The sequence below is a fragment of the Triticum aestivum genome, chromosome 2A (genome assembly GCF_018294505.1).
Source record: "Triticum aestivum cultivar Chinese Spring chromosome 2A, IWGSC CS RefSeq v2.1, whole genome shotgun sequence".
Lineage (NCBI taxonomy): Eukaryota > Viridiplantae > Streptophyta > Magnoliopsida > Poales > Poaceae > Triticum > Triticum aestivum.
In genome coordinates, this window is record NC_057797.1 from 534,963,515 (window position 1) to 534,980,846 (window position 17,332).

The following is a 17,332-nucleotide window of genomic DNA, read 5'->3' on the forward strand; positions in this document are numbered from 1 at the left end:
AAAAACGCACTTCATCGGACAGACAAGTGCACTGCATGATTTCTTTTTTGTGGGACGTAAATTTTTTCAAACGAGGTGGAGTGCACTTCACGTCGAGTGTTGGTGAACCGCAATACTATGAAAAGTGAACCTCGAGACTACCGTAAACGGGCCGTGACACAACCAAAAGTGAACTGCTTGAGCTTTTTCCAAACTCAATATTTTTTACGTGCGTAGACCGGGCGAGTGGACCGCAGGGACTGAGCAAGTGAACCACATGTAATGAGAAGTGAGCTGCTTTCTGAGGTGTTTTTGTTTCGGATCACCAAGTGAACCACGAAGGAGTTTTATGGCGAACTTCGTGAGGGAACAAAGTGAGCTTCAAAACATACATATCCATTCATAATTTTTACACAGCCATCCAGTACATAGCAGAATCAACGACGGAGTACCCAACTGTACTGCACTAGGCAAAGACTTGCTTATGCAAAATTACCATCCATTTTTCTTACTACAAAATGAACTTCAAATGCACTAGGAAATACCCTTTCTCTCTGCGTTTCTCATAAACAACAAAATGAACTTCAAATGAACAATGACATTCTCTTTCTTTTCTTTACTGAGTGCACTGCAATTGATTCCTAGAAACAAATTATAAATGAGTGAGCTGCAAAGTGACACATGTCGGTGATGGTGTACTACAGTATGGTCACCATGTCTTGTTGGGCCTCTGCTGCCACTAAACTTCCGACGCTAGCGCAAGAACGATGAGCGCGAGAGCTACACTGGGTTGGCCCGATAGCATGACCAAACTACAGAACCTCGCTGCAACAAAAAGAGAGCCGCAATTTGTGCACCACTGAACTGCACGCCACACTCGCCCGCACAACAGCTCATGCTTGTTGGAAAATGGACATCTTTCATGAGCTGGAGGCACCCAAACTAGAACTGCACTGCACTGAAATGCAACAAAATTGTAGGTCCAAATTCTGAAAAACGCAAAAAGTAAGCTTCTTGCCGCAGCGCACAGGAGACAAGTGCGTACCCCAAGGGAGTGCACGCCTGCATCCCCACATCTGGACTACATGAGTGCGTTGCCGGCGGGTGGGCATAGCGGCACTAGAGGAAGGCGGCGCGGGGCGGACTGGTGTCTGTGCGAGGAGAGGAGGCATGGGGTGGGAGGGTGATAAGAGCAGTGTGGATCAGGGGCGGGACAGAGGCTGGACTACCCTAGAGAGGAGAGGGTATCTCGTCGGATCACCATCGATCCCGCTAGCTGCAGTCAACGCAGAGGGAGGTCGCGGGTCGTCAACGCAGAGGAAGGTCGGGGGCCATGGGGAGAGCGATGCGAGAGGTCTGGCGCTGCCACTGGACGCTCCAGCTGTGGGCGAGGGGCGCCGCCATCGAGGGAGATGAGGAAGACGGTGGAGCATGCCAGTGAGAAGGGGCACACCGCTGAGGTGGGGGAGGAAGTTAGGAGGAGGTGGGGGGCGTGCGCCAGGGGGATGGGGTGGGCGGAATGATGGCGGCCGGATCCCGCCATGACCGCGGGATGCGCCGGGGCGGCGCGACTGGATCTCCGCCGGCAGTAAGGGGGGCGCCTGGGAGGGGGCGGCGGCGGAGGGAGGGAGCGCTAGGGGTTGTAGTGGGTATGGTCGGGGCTGAGATGGAGGTGGGGCGACATGGGGATCCGGCAGGCCCGCTGGCCGGCGGCGGAAGGAGGCAGCGTCGGGGGGAGGGGGAGTTGGTGGGTCGGGAGGGGATGGGAGGGCGAGCGTTTAGGGTGTGTTTGGTTCGAGAACGAAGTGGAATGGATTGTCATGGTTCCATTCCACTAGAATGGGTCGGTTCCATCCTTGTGTTTGGTATAGACAATTCTAAGGAACGGAATAGTTACATTTTTTTGTTCGGTTTCAAAGATGGAATGGAATAGATTTGTTCATCTCTCCACTTGTTTGCTTATGATTATGTACAATATATTGAACATTGAACAGGATTCCAGTCAATCAAAAACCACTGAATGCATTGGCACACACATATGACCGGGATGACGCTGAAACAAATAAGAACGGTGCACGCACTGAATTGGATTTCAGTCAACCAAATACCGCTGATTTCAGTCACTAAAATGCTAATCTCAACAAGACAAACAAAGGCTGAATTGGACGGGAGCTCGCTGGCCGCCAGTACAGGCCCATGCCTAGGAGCCCTGAGCCCCAATCGGTGGCGCACTGGATGGGAAGCTCGCTGGGCACCGACACAAGACGGAGAAACCTGGCCGCAAAGACCATGTCGATGCAGAGCACGTCCGCGCGGTGCACGAGCCGCACAGCTGCGCGTACTACAGATCGACCTCGCCGCTCGCCGCCATCCAGCGCGGCCATCTCGCGGCGCACGAGGCCACACAGGAGCTACATGTACATCTCTGGTACAGATCTACGGCGCTCCTCGCCGCCATCCGTAGCCGCTCGCCTCCATCCGTCGCCGTCGCTAGGTGCCCTCAATCCAGCGCCGCTTGTTGTTACCTGCCGCCGGTTGTGTCCAGAGAGGAAGAGGGGAACGACTGGTTCCATGCGGTCCGCTCGATTTGGAGGTACGAGCGTGTTCCGCATCTGGGGGTATATTCGGTCCCTGGGAACCAGTCAGTTACTATTCCATTTGTCTACCAAACGCTAGAACGGGGGCTAGGAACGGGTCTGACCCGTGACATTCCAGTTGATGACTGCAACCAAACACACCTAAGGTGTGGGCGCCGGTGGGATCATGGGATTGGTGGTTGGATCGGGAGGGCAAAAGCAGGATGGTCGGGGGTAGTGGGGAGCGACTGCGCAACTGTATGGTTAGTTTGTAGCTACGGGTGGGAAGAAGGTGTTATCAGAATAAGCTGGGTGTTATTAGAACAAGACTCTTAAGAGGTGTTATCATATATATATATATATATATATATATATATATATATATATATATACGGTCTATTCTGCTAATATTAGCAGAATAACTATTCTGCACATCACATCCGCACTGCACGCTGAACGCAAGTACACGTCATACTTTGAATCAAGTGTGCAGTACTCACACGAGTGAACTTCTCGTCGAAAAAAACTGCACGCGTTATTTTTTCGGTACTATTTTCGCTCTAATTTTTTAACCGTTTATCGGAATGAGGCGTGTAATATACCGTTGAAAAGCTATGGATTAGACGCAACTTCGACATGATGAACACTTTTCAAGATTCCACACGGTTTATGAGAAGTTTTGAAATTGGCGCGTCCCATGACGAGTGGCAGCGAGCGTTTTTTGGCGATTTCTTCTAAACCGCTCGCCAGAATGAAGCAAACAGTACGCCGTTGGATAGATATCATCGAGGCACATCTTTTTCATATATAAATTTTTCTCTAATTCGTTACGGTTTAAGAGCAGTTTCAAATTTACTTAATCGCGGAACTCTGTTTTTCAATTTTTTTGAAATTTTCGGTACTATTTTTGCTCCAGTTTTCTAACCGTTTGTCGGAACGATACGTATGATATGCTGTTGGAAAGCTACGGACAAGGCGCAACTTTCATATGTTGAAATGGTTTTGAGATTCCTTACGGTTTTTAGTTAATTTTGAAAATCGTGCGGCTGACTTCGAGAGGCAGCGGCTGTTTTTTAGGAAAATTTTTATGAACGGCTGGTCGGAATAATTCAAATCATACGCCGTTGGAAAGATATCGACGAGATGAAACTTTTTCATGTAGAACACTCTCTCTAATTCCTTACGGTTTAAGAGCAGATTTAAATTTACCGAAATGCGGACACTATTTTTTGCGACACCCAAATCGACGTGGGTACTGCATCAGACAGAAAAAGCGCACTACTTCAGACTAAAAACCGCACTTCATCAAACGAACAAAGTGCACTGGATGGTTTTTTTTGTGGGACGTAAATTTTCCTAAACGAAGTGGAGTGCACTTCATATTGAGTGTTGGTGAACCACAATACTATGAAAAGTGAACCTCGAGACTACCGTAAACGGGTCACGACACCGCACTTCATCAGACAAACAAGTGCACTGCATGGTTTCTTTTTTGTGGGACGTAAATTTTCCTAAACGAGGTGGAGTGCACTTCATGTCGAGTGTTGGTGAACCACAATACTATGAAAAGTGAACCTCGAGACTACCGTAAACAAGACGTACTGCATCAGACAGAAAACCGCACTTATTTAGACTAAAAAACGCACTTCATTGGACAGACAAGTGCACTGCATGATTTCTTTTTTGTGGGACGTAAATTTTCCCAAACGAGGTGGAGTGCACTTCTGTAGACTAAAACCACTGAGTATGGCACAACGAACAACATTACTTTTTCAATAATTACAAAAAAGAGAGCTTGGAAATTTTACATAGCAAGCATCAAACAAAATAAAAAAAGGTTGGACTCGGTGAACAACAGAGACCACACGGACATGCATGCACGTTCTGAAACTACATCGTTTCAGGTTGCCGAACTGCAACACCCTCTCGCCCAACCTGCACACATCGCTTGACTGCACTGCACATCCACACACACACACGACTGCTTCAAGCACACACCAGCTGGCCACAAGCAAGCTATTTTCACTAGCTGATAGAAATCCCAATGCCAAATATGTGTTGATATGGCATACTGAAACGGGGTGCACTGCAACATGACCAGAGTGTACTACCGACCCTGAACTCCCCCATGGGAGCTGCTCACTCCCCTGATGTGGGCTGCAAGCTGCAACGAAGTGGTCTGCAGCAGAGAGGAATCGGTTCAGAGGAAAAAACTAACACTTGGTCACGGGCAGGAGGCAAAGCTGCAGTTAGTAGCAGAAGCAATGATGCCACACCGGCAGCTACAACTGTGCTCCCGTAGCTACTATGACCACTGCCGACCGAGGCCCTCGCCGGGAGACCCAAGCACATGGGAGGTGGGCTGCAACGCAGCGGTTGTGCACTGCAAGGGGGGTATTCACCGTGCTCTGTGCGAATGGCACAAGGAGGGCTTCACTTTTCCAGATCCAGTGGTAATGTGTTGTTGTCTCCGCTGCCTAATCACATTCAGAAGGTTTTTTTGGCTACCAGTGGGATACAGAGGAGAAACTGGGGAGCAGAAACCATGGAAAAGAGAAGGTCGCCGAACTGCACGCCCCCGTTTGGTCGTGCTGCACTCCGTTGTGGGCAGACTGCACACTCGTATATGATGTTAGAAAAAAGGTGTATAAAACAAAGAAGAGCCGCAAGTCGTGCACCATCGCAGCGCAACACTGAATCCGCATGATGTGAAGTGCACAATCCAAAATCTACAAAAAAAAGGGGAGCAAAAAGAGGTTATCAGAACTGCACATGGGCACCCAAGGTGTTGACTCCCATGTCCTTGGAGACGGCCGGATTTTTACAGCAAGAGTGTACTGCAGCAGAGTGGGCGTGGACCGCGTGGGTGGGGTGGTGGTGGTGGGGTGTGTTGCTGGAGAGGAGAGCAGTCTTTGCACTGGGTCGATGGCGAGCTCACCTCCAACTGCCTTTGTTGGCGATGTACTTCCTCGAGGCGGAGAGAGAGCTGCAGGCGCCCCTTCAATGGACTGCAGTCACACGTGGTACGCCCGACGACCGAGGAGCTGCACAGCCGCCGCCGATGCCGCAAACCTGCGGTGTGGCGCGAGCGGTGCAGGGGAGGGAAGCGGCGCGGGGAGGAAGGCGGTGCAAACCTGCGGGGTGGGGCGTGGCGCAGGGAGGGAAGCGGTGCGGGAAGGAATGCGGTGCGGCGGCGGGGAAGGGTGGCGGCGCGGAGTGGGAGGAGGGAGGCGGCGAGGCGGCGCGGAGCGGGAGGTAGGTGGTGCGGCGGCACGCTGGCAGGAGGAGGTCGTGGGGAGCACACGGAGGAACCTCGCTGGCGTCAAATCGGAAGCCCTGCACTGGGACCGGCCCTCCTGGAGCCCGCGTGTGTGGTTTGGACTGAGGAGGAGCGACGGATCTGGCACGAATCTGGCGACCACCAAGGCGGGATCCGGCCTTTGGGGTGGGGGAAGGCAGGGCGAGGGAGAAAGAAGGTGGGGAGGCAGGTGTGGTGGAGTAGGCTGCCGCAGTGGTGTGGTCGGCGGGGCTGGGGGAAGGGTGGGTGGGAAGGGGAGGGGCGGCAGCGTTCTAGGCCGCTCCCGCGGTAGAAGGCAGGGAGGGGAGGGCCGGCGGCACTCCAGGCCGCTCCCGCGGTAGAAGGTAGGGAGGGGAGGGGCGGTGGCGTTCGGTGTGGTGTTATCAGAATAAGAAGTTTTGGTGTGCAGAATAAGGTCTTAAGGGTGTTATTAGAATAGACCCACCCTATATATATATATATATATATATATATATATATAAATATGTGTGTGTGTGTGTGTGCTGTCCCCTACAACATTCATTTATAGTTATGTCTTCATGTTGTCGTATTTCTGCGCTAAGTGAATGTGATCGGACCCTAACCTCTTCTGTGCTTATCCCTCAAATTCTCTCTATCTCTTCATATGCATTCTGTTGAAACGTGTCAAATGTCTTCACTTTGTCCTTGTCAGCTGAAGATACAGAGGCACACATTTAAAATTGGTTTTAATGATCTTATCCTTTTTGCCTGAATACCGGAGAAGTCAGAACGACCACCCAACAAACCTGGCATGCGCGGGGTCGTGGCTCAACCTTCAATATGTTGCATGCTAGCCACGTGTCTTTCAGATGTGAACCGCCAGGGGCACCTGCGTAATTGCACTGCGCCACCCTCTTTCTTATAAATACTTCTCCCCCTCACCGTCTCGCTCAAACCCTAGCGCCATCACTAGCATCAGTCAATGCCGGAGACGAAGCACTTCGCTGCCGCAACCCCTCCGGCGCCGTCTTCACACCGTCCACGGACATCGTCTTCTCCGCCGCCGTCATAGGTGTCTTCCGCCGCCAAGTTAGTGCGCGGGATATTGGACTACTCGGCCTCCTTCCACCTCGTTAGCACTTTGTCGTGCGGTAAATAAGACTCACTTTTTACTGCTCATTTGATCCGTTGAAACTGTCCACATCTTCCAAAAGTTGTTTCTACACTTCCAAATCTATATCTTTGCGTTTCTGCATCTCATAACTTGCAAGTATGTTCACTTATGTATCACAACTAGTTAGATTCCTGATACGTCCATTTTGCATCATGCTTTTATATTGATATTTATTGCATTATGGGCTGTTATTACACATTATAGCACAATACTTATGCCTTTTCTCTTATTTTATAAGGTTTACATGAAGAGGGAGAATGCCGACAACTGGAATTCTGGACTGAAAAAGGAGCAAATATTAGAGACCTATTCTGCACAACTCCAAAACTCCTCAAACTTCAAGGTGAATATTTTTGGAATATATAAAAAATATTGGGCAAAGAAAGCACAAGAAGGAAGCTTTCGGGACAAAGCGCCGCCGTCTCGAGGCGGAACTTGGGCAGAACCAATCTAGGACTGCGGCAGAACTGTTCTGCCGGGGAAACTTCCCTCCGGGAGGGGGAAATCGAAGCCATTGTCATCACCAATGATCCTCTCATCGAGAGGGGGTCAATCTCCATCAACATCTTCACCAACACCATCTCCTCTCAAACCCTAGTTCATCTCTTGTATATGATCTCTGTCTCAAAACCTCACATTGGCACTTGTGCGTTGCTAGTAGTGTTTACAAACCGTTGGTCGAAATGATTCAAATTATACGCCGTTGAAAAGATATCGATGAGGCGCAACTTTTTCATGTAGAACACTCTCTCCAATTCCTTACGGTTTAGGAGCAATTTTGATTTTAACGAAATGCGGACACTTTGTTTTTTCGCGACACCAAAATCGTCGTATGTACTGCATCAGACAGAAAATCGCACTTCTTTTAGACTAAAAATTGCACTTCAGTGTATAAACAAGTGCACTGCATGATTTTTTTTGTGGGTTGTAAATTTTTCTAAACGAGGTGGAGTTCACTTCATGTCAAGTGTTGGTGAACCGCAATACTATGAAAAGGGAACCTCGAGACTATCCGTATACGAGCCATACTGCATGAGACAGAAAACCGCACTTATTTAGACTAAAAACCGCACTTCATTGAACAGACAAGTGCACTGCATGATTTCTTTTTTGTGGGACGTAAATTAAACGAGGTGGAGTGCACTGCTTCAGACTAAAAAACGCACTTCATCGGACAGACAAGTGCACTGCATGATTTCTTTTTTGTGGGACGTAAATTTTTTCAAACGAGGTGGAGTGCACTTCACGTCGAGTGTTGGTGAACCGCAATACTATGAAAAGTGAACCTCGAGACTACCGTAAATGGGCCGTGACACAACCAAAAGTGAACTGCTTGAGCTTTTTCCAAACTCGATATTTTTTACGTGCGTAGACCGGGCGAGTGGACCGTAGGGACTGAGCAAGTGAACCACATGTAATGAGAAGTGAGCTGCTTTCTGAGGTGTTTTTGTTTCGGATCACCAAGTGAACCACGAAGGAGTTTTATGGCGAACTTCGTGAGGGAACAAAGTGAGCTTCAAAACATACATATCCATTCATAATTTTTACACAGCCATCCAGTACATAGCAGAATCAACGACGGAGTACCCAACTGTACTGCACTAGGCAAAGACTTGCTTATGCAAAATTACCATCCATTTTTCTTACTACAAAATGAACTTCAAATGCACTAGGAAATACCCTTTCTCTCTGCGTTTCTCATAAACAACAAAATGAACTTCAAATGAACAATGACATTCTCTTTCTTTTCTTTACTGAGTGCACTGCAATTGATTCCTGGAAACAAATTATAAATGAGTGAGCTGCAAAGTGACACATGTCGGTGATGGTGTACTACAGTATGGGTCACCATGTCTTGTTGGGCCTCCGCTGCCACTAAACTTCCGACGCTAGCGCAAGAACGATGAGCGCGAGAGCTACACTGGGTTGGCCGGATAGCATGACCAAACTACAGAACCTCGCTGCAACAAAAAGAGAGCCGCAAGTCGTGCACCACTGAACTGCACGCCACACTCGCCTGCACAACAGCTCATGCTTGTTGGAAAATGGACATCTTTCATGAGCTGGAGGCACCCAAACTAGAACTGCACTGCACTGAAATGCAACAAAATTGTAGGTCCAAATTCTGAAAAACGCAAAAAGTAAGCTTCTTGCCGCAGCGCACAACATCACCCTTTTGCCTGAAATGAGTGTGCACTGGGACACACACCAGTTGAAGTGCAGCTGAAAAATCTGAAACCAAAACCTCGTGTCTTTGTTTGCTGACGGCAGGAGACAAGTGCGTACCCCAAGGGAGTGCACGCCTGCATCCCCACATCTGGACTGCATGAGTGCGTTGCCGGCGGGTGGGCATAGCGGCACTAGAGGAAGGCGGCGCGGGGCGGACTGGTGTCCGAGCGAGGAGAGGAGGCATGGGGTGGGAGGGTGATAAGAGCAGTGTGGATCAGGGGCGGGACAGAGGCTGGACTACCCTAGAGAGGAGAGGGTATCTCGTCGGATCACCGTCGATCCCGCTAGCTGCAGTCAACGCAGAGGGAGGTCGCGGGTCGTCAACGCAGAGGAAGGATGGGGGCCACGGGGAGAGCGATGCGAGAGGTCAGGCGCTGCCACTGGACGCTCCAGCTGTGGGCGAGGGGCGCCGCCATCGAGGGAGATGAGGAAGAGGGTGGAGCATGCCGGTGAGAAGGGGCACACCGCTGAGGTGGGGGAGGAAGTTAGGAGGAGGTGGGGGGCGTGCGCCGGGGGGATGGGGTGGGCGGAATGATGGCGGCCGGATCCCGCCATGACCGCGGGATGCGCCGGGGCGGCGCGACTGGATCTCCGCCGGCAGTAAGGGGGGCGCCTGGGAGGGGCGGCGGCGGAGGGAGGGAGCGCTGGGGGCTGTAGTGGGTATGGTCGGGGCTGAGATGGAGGTGGGGCGGCATGGGGATCCGGCAGGCCTGCTGGCCGGCGGTGGAAGGAGGCAGCGTCTGGGGGAGGGGGAGTTGGTGGGTCGGGAGGGGATGGGAGGGTGAGCGTTTAGGGTGTGCTTGGTTCGAGAACGAAGTGGAATGGATTGTCATGGTTCCATTCCACTAGAATGGGTCGGTTCCGTCCTTGTGTTTGGTATAGACAATTCTAAGGAACGGAATAGTTACATTTTCGTGTTCGGTTTCAAAGATGGAATGGAATAGATTTGTTCATCTCTCCACTTGTTTGCTTATGATTATGTACAATATATTGAACATTGAATAGGATTCCAGTCAATCAAAAATCACTGAATGCATTGGCACACACATATGACCGGGATGACGCTGAAACAAATAAGAACAGTGCACGCACTGAATTGGATTTCAGTCAACCAAATACCGCTGATTTCAGTCATCAAAAGGCTAATCTCAACAAGACAAACAAAGGCTGAATTGGACGGGAGCTCGCTGGCCGCCAGTACAGGCCCATGCCTAGGAGCCCTGAGCCCCAATCGGTGGCGCACTGGATGGGAAGCACGCTGGGCACCGACACAAGACGGAGAAACCTGGCCGCAAAGACCATGTCGATGCAGAGCACGTCCGCGCGGTGCACGAGCCGCACAGCTGCGCGTACTACAGATCGACCTCGCCGCTCGCCGCCATCCAGCGCGGCCATCTCGCGGCGCACGAGGCCGCACAGGAGCTGCGTGTACATCTCTGGTACGGATCTACGGTGCTGCCCGCCGCCATCCGTAGCCGCTCGCCTCCATCCGTCGCCGTCGCTAGGTGCCCTCAATCCAGCGCCGCTTGTTGTTACCTGCCGCCGGTTGTGTCCAGAGAGGAAGAGGGGAACGACTAGTTCCACGCGGTCCGCTCGATTTGGAGGTACGAGCGTGTTCCGCATCTGGGGGGTATATTCGGTCCCTGGGAACCAGTCGGTTACTATTCCATCTGTCTACCAAATGCTAGAACGGGGGCTAGGAACGGGTCTGACCCGTGACATTCCAGTTGATGACTGCAACCAAACACACCTAAGGTGTGGGCGCCGGTGGGATCGTGGGTTTGGTGGTTCGATCGGGAGGGCAAAAGCGGGATGGTCGGGGGTAGTGGGGAGCGACTGCGCAGCTGTATGGTTAGTTTGTAGCTACGGGTGGGCAGAAGGTGTTATCAGAATAAGCTGGGTGTTATTAGAACAAGACTCTTAAGAGGTGTTATCATATATATATATATATATATATATATATATATATATATATATATATATATATATATATATATATATATATATAATAGACGGTCTATTCTGCTAATATTAGCAGAATAACTATTCTGCACATCACTTCCGCACTGCACGCTGAACGCAAGTACATGTCATACTTTGAATCAAGTGTGCAGTACTCACACGAGTGAACTTCTCGTCGAAAAAAACTGCACGCGTTATTTTTTCTGTATTGTTTTCGCTCTAATTTTTTAACCGTTTATCGGAATGAGGCGTGTAATATACCTTTGAAAAGCTATGGATTAGACGCAACTTTGACATGATGAACACTTTTCAAGATTCCACACGGTTTAAGAGCAGTTTCGAAATTGGCGCGTCCCATGACGAGTGGCAGCGAGCGTTTTTTGGCGATTTCTTCTAAACCGCTCGCCAGAATGAAGCAAACGATACGCCGTTGGATAGATATCGTCGAGGCACATCTTTTTCATATATAAATTTTTCTCTAATTCGTTACGGTTTAAGAGCAGTTTCAAATTTACTTAATCGCGGAACTCTGTTTTTCAAATTTTTTGAAATTTTCGGTACTGTTTTTGCTCCAGTTTTCTAACCGTTTGTCGGAACGAGACGTATGATACGCCGTGGGAAAGCTACGGACAAGGCGCAACTTTCATATGTTGAAATGGTTTTGAGATTCCTTACGGTTTTTAGTTAATTTTGGAAATCGTGCAGCTGACTTCGAGAGGCAGCGGCTGTTTTTTAGGAAAATTTTTATGAACGGCTGGTCGGAATAATTCAAATCATACGCCGTTGGAAAGATATCGATGAGACGCAACTTTTTCATGTAGAACACTCTCTCTAATTCCTTACGGTTTAAGAGCAGTTTTAAATTTACCGAAATGCGAACACTCTATTTTTCGCGACACCCAAATCGACGTGGGTACTGCATCAGACAGAAAAAGCGCACTGCTTCAGACTAAAAACCGCACTTGATCAAACGAACAAAGTGCACTGGATGGTTTTTTTTGTGGGACGTAAATTTTCCTAAACGAAGTGGAGTGCACTTCATATTGAGTGTTGGTGAACCACAATACTATGAAAAGTGAACCTCGAGACTACCGTAAACGGGTTACGACACCGCACTTCATCAGACAAACAAGTGCACTGCATGGTTTCTTTTTTGTGGGACGTAAATTTTCCTAAACGAGGTGGAGTGCACTTCATGTCGAGTGTTGGTGAACCACAATACTATGAAAAGTGAACCTCGAGACTACCGTAAACAAGCCGTATTGCATCAGACAGAAAACCGCACTTATTTAGACTAAAAAACGCACTTCATTGGACAGACAAGTGCACTGCATGATTTCTTTTTTGTGGGACGTAAATTTTCCCAAACGAGGTGGAGTGCACTTCTGTAGACTAAAACCACTGAGTATGGCACAACGAACATCATTACTTTTTCAATAACTAGAAAAAAGAGAGCTTGGAAATTTTACATAGCAAGCATCAAACAAAATAAAAAAAGATTGGACTCGGTGAACAACAGAGACCAGACGGACATGCATGCACGTTCTGAAACTACATCGTTTCAGGTTACCGAACTGCAACACCCTCTCGCCCAACCTGCACACATCGCTTGACTGCACTGCACATCCACACACACACACGACTGCTTCAAGCACACACCAGCTGGCCACAAGCAAGCTATTTTCACTAGCTGATAGAAATCCCAATGCCAAATATGTGTTGATATGGCATACTAAAACGGGGTGCACTGCACCATGACCAGAGTGTACTGCCGACCCTGAACTCCCCCATGGGAGCTGCTCACTCCCCTGATGTGGGCTGCAAGCTGCAACGAAGTGGTCTGCAGCAGAGAGGAATCGGTTCAGAGGAAAAAACTAACACTTGGTCACGGGCAGGAGGCAAAGCTGCAGTTAGTAGCAGAAGCAATGATGCCACACCGGCAGCTACAACTGTGCTCCCGTAGCTACTACGACCACTGCCGACCGAGGCCCTCGCCGGGAGACCCAAGCACATGGGAGGTGGGCTGCAACGCAGCGGTTGTGCACTGCAAGGGGGGTATTCACCGTGCTCTGTGCGAATGGCACAAGGAGGGCTTCACTTTTCCAGATCCAGTGGTAATGTGTTGTTGTCTCCGCTGCCTAATCACATTCAGAAGGTTTTTGGCTACCAGTGGGATACAGAGGAGAAACTGGGGAGCAGAAACCATGGAAAAGAGAAGGTCGCCGAACTGCACGCCCCTGTTTGGTTGTGCTGCACTCCGTTGTGGGCAGACTGCACGCTCGTATATGATGTTAGCAAAAAGGTGTATAAAACAAAGAAGAGCCGCAAGTCATGCACCATCGCAGCGCAACACTGAATCCGCATGATGTGAAGTGCACAATCCAAAATCTACAAAAAAAAGGGGGAGCAAAAAGAGGTTATCAGAACTGCACACGGGCACCCAAGGTGTTGACTCCCATGTCGTTGGAGATGGCCGGATTTTTACAGCAAGAGTGTACTGCAGCAGAGTGGGCGTGGACCGCAGTCTTTGCACTGGGTCGATGGCGAGCTCACCTCCAACTGCCTTTGTTGGCGATGTACTTCCTCGAGGCGGAGAGTGAGCTGCAGGTGCCCCTTCAATGGACTGCAGTCACACGTGGTACGCCCGACGACCGAGGAGCTGCACAGCCGCCGCCGACGCCGCAAACCTGCTGGGTGGGGCGAGCGGTGCAGGGGAGGGAAGCGGCGCAGGGAGGAAGGCGGTGCAAACCTGCGGGGTGGGGCGCGACGCAGGGAGGGAAGCGGTGCGGGAAGGAATGCGGTGCGGCGGCGGGGAAGGGAGGCGGCGCGGAGCAGGAGGAGGGAGGCGGCTAGGCGGCGCGGAGCGGGAGGTAGGTGGTGCGGCGGCGCGCTGGCAGGAGGAGGTCGTGGGGAGCACACGGAGGAACCTCGCTGGCGTCAAATCGGAAGCCCTGCACTGGGACCGGCCCTCCTGGAGCCCGCGTGTGTGGTTTGGACTGAGGAGGAGTGACGGATCTGGCACGAATCCGGCGACCACCAAGGCGGGATCCGGCCTTTGGGGTGGGGGAAGGCAGGGTGAGGGAGAAAGAAGGTGGGGAGGCAGGTGGTGGTGGAGTAGGCCGCCGCAGTGGTGGTGGTGGTCGGCGGGGTTGGGGGAAGGGTGGGTGGGAAGGGGAGGGGCGGCAGCGTTCTAGGCCGCTCCCGCGGTAGAAGGAAGGGAGGGGAGGGCCGGCGGCACTCCAGGCCGCTCCCGCGGTAGAAGGTGGGGAGGGGAGGGGCGGTGGCGTTCGGGTGTGGTGTTATCAGAATAATAAGTTTTGGTGTGCAGAATAAGGTCTTAAGGGTGTTATTAGAATAGACCCACCCTATATATATAAAAATATATGTGTGTGTGTGTGTGCTGTCCCCTACAACATTCATTTATAGTTATGTCTTCATGTTGTCGTATTTCTGCGCTAAGTGAATGTGATCGGACCCTAACCTCTTCTGTGCTTATCCCTCAAATTCTCTCTATCTCTTCATATGCATTCTGTTGAAACGTGTCAAATGTCTTCACTTTGTCCTTGTCAGCTGAAGATACAGAGACACACATTTAAAATTGGTTTTAATGATCTTATCCTTTTTGCCTGAATACCGGAGAAGTCAGAACGACCACCCAACAAACCTGGCATGCGCGGGGTCGTGGCTCAACCTTCAATATGTTGCATGCTAGCCACGTGTCTTTCAGATGTGAACCGCTAGGGGCACCTGCGTAATTGCACTGCGCCACCCTCTTTCTTATAAATACTTCTCCCCCTCACCGTCTCGCTCAAACCCTAGCGCCATCACTAGCATCAGTCAATGCCGGAGACGAAGCACTTCGCTGCCGCAACCCCTCCGGCGCCGTCTTCACACCGGCCACGGATATCGTCTTCTCCGCCGCCATCGTAGGTGTCTTCCGCCGCCAAGTTAGTGCGCGGGATATTGGACTACTCGGCCTCCTTCCAGCTCATTAGCACTTTGTCGTGCGGTAAATAAGACTCACTTTTTACTGCTCATTTGATCCATTGAAACTGTCCACATCTTCCAAAAGTTGTTTCTACACTTCCAAATCTATATCTTTGCATTTCTGCATCTCATAACTTGCAAGTATGTTCACTTATGTATCACAACTAGTTAGATTCCTGATACGTCCATTTTGCATCATGCTTTTATATTGATATTTATTGCATTATGGGCTGTTATTACACATTATAGCACAATACTTATGCCTTTTCTCTTATTTTATAAGGATTACATGAAGAGGGAGAATGCCGACAGCTGGAATTCTGGACTGCAAAAGGAGCAAATATTAGAGACCTATTCTGCACAACTCCAAAACTCCTCAAACTTCAAGGTGAATATTTTTGGAATATATAAAAAATATTGGGCAAAGAAAGCACAAGAAGGAAGCTTTTGGGACAAAGCGCCGCCATCTCGAGGCGGAACTTGGGCAGAACCAATCTAGGACTGCGGTAGAACTGTTCTGCCGGGGAAACTTCCCTCCAGGAGGGGGAAATCGAAGCCATTGTCATCACCAACGATCCTCTCATCGAGAGGGGGTCAATCTCTATCAACATCTTCAGCAACACCATCTCCTCTCAAACCCTAGTTCATCTCTTGTATATGATCTCTGTCTCAAAACCTCACATTGGCACTTGTGCGTTGCTAGTAGTGTTGATTACTCCTTGTAGTTGATGCTAGTTGGTTTATTTGGTGGAAGATCATATGTTCAGATCCTTAATGATAATTAATACTCCTCTGATTATGAACATGAACATTCTTTGTGAGTAGTTACGTTTGTTCCTTAGGACATGGGAGAAGTCTTGTTATATGTAATCATGTGAATTTGGTATTCGTTTGATATTTTGATGAGATGTATGTTGTCTCTCCTCTAGTGGTGTTATGTGAATGTCTACTACATGGCACTTCACCATGATTTGGGCCTAGGGGAAGGCATTGGGAAGTAATAAGTAGATGATGAGTTGCTAGAGTGACAGAAGCTTAAACCCTAGTTTATGTGTTGCTTCGTAAGGGGCTGATTTGGATCCATATGTTCCATGCTATGGTTAGATTTATCTTAATTCTTCTTTCGTAGTTGCGGATGCTTGCAAGAGGGGTTAATCATAAGTGGGAGGCTTGTCCAAGGAAGGGCAACACCCAATCACCAGTCCACCCACATATCAAATTATCAAAGTAACAAACATGAATCATATGAGCATGATGAAAACTAGCTTGACAGTAATTTTCATGTGTCCTCAGGAGCGCTTTGCTTTATAGAAGAGTTCGTCCATGCTTGTCCCTTGCTACAAAAAGGATTGGGCCACCTTGCTGCATCTTGTTTACTTTTGTTACTTGTTACCCGTTATGAATTATCTCATCATACAACTATCTATCACCGATAATTTCAGTGCTTGCAGAGAATACCTTACTGAAAATCGCGTGTCATTTCCTTCTGCTCCTCGTTGGGTTCGACACTCTTACTTATCAAAAGGACTACGATAGATCTCCTATACTTTTGTTCATCAATTCCTTGTACTTATTCATGCACTCGTACAAATCTGGAACCAACTCACATCGATAAGTGAATGTCTTCGCACTATGAGATTATTGTCTTCAAATTGATTTATCTTCAAAATCTTGTGAGAATGCATATGACCTTTTCCCCTTCCCTCGCATCTCTAATGCTGTCACAGGTACATGTCCATGGGAGAATCCCTTGGTTCTCATGGTCTACATTCATTTGCAGAGTTCTTACAGCATCACATTGAATCTCCAGAAGCCAGCTCTTGTTTGACCAGCAGATTGAAAACAAACACAATTGTGAAGCCTTTCATTCTGAAACCAATGACTGGTGGAAAATCTGCAAAGAAGGGTGGCAGGCAGTGCCGGGACAACACTACTTTAGACCTGCCACCAGATATCTATGAGCAATCCAAGTCTGACCCAGAGGAAACCTATGGTGAACGCAAGACTCGAGTCCAATGGATTCGAAGATATTGGGCAAAGCAATGGTTTCTGTACAACTTCGTCACTAATGAGTATGCAAAGAAGAATGCTGTGAGGCTACCATGGGTCGATATTGTGTATAGGAAGCTGCATCCCAAGATGAAGGCTGAAGCCATTGCAAAGGGC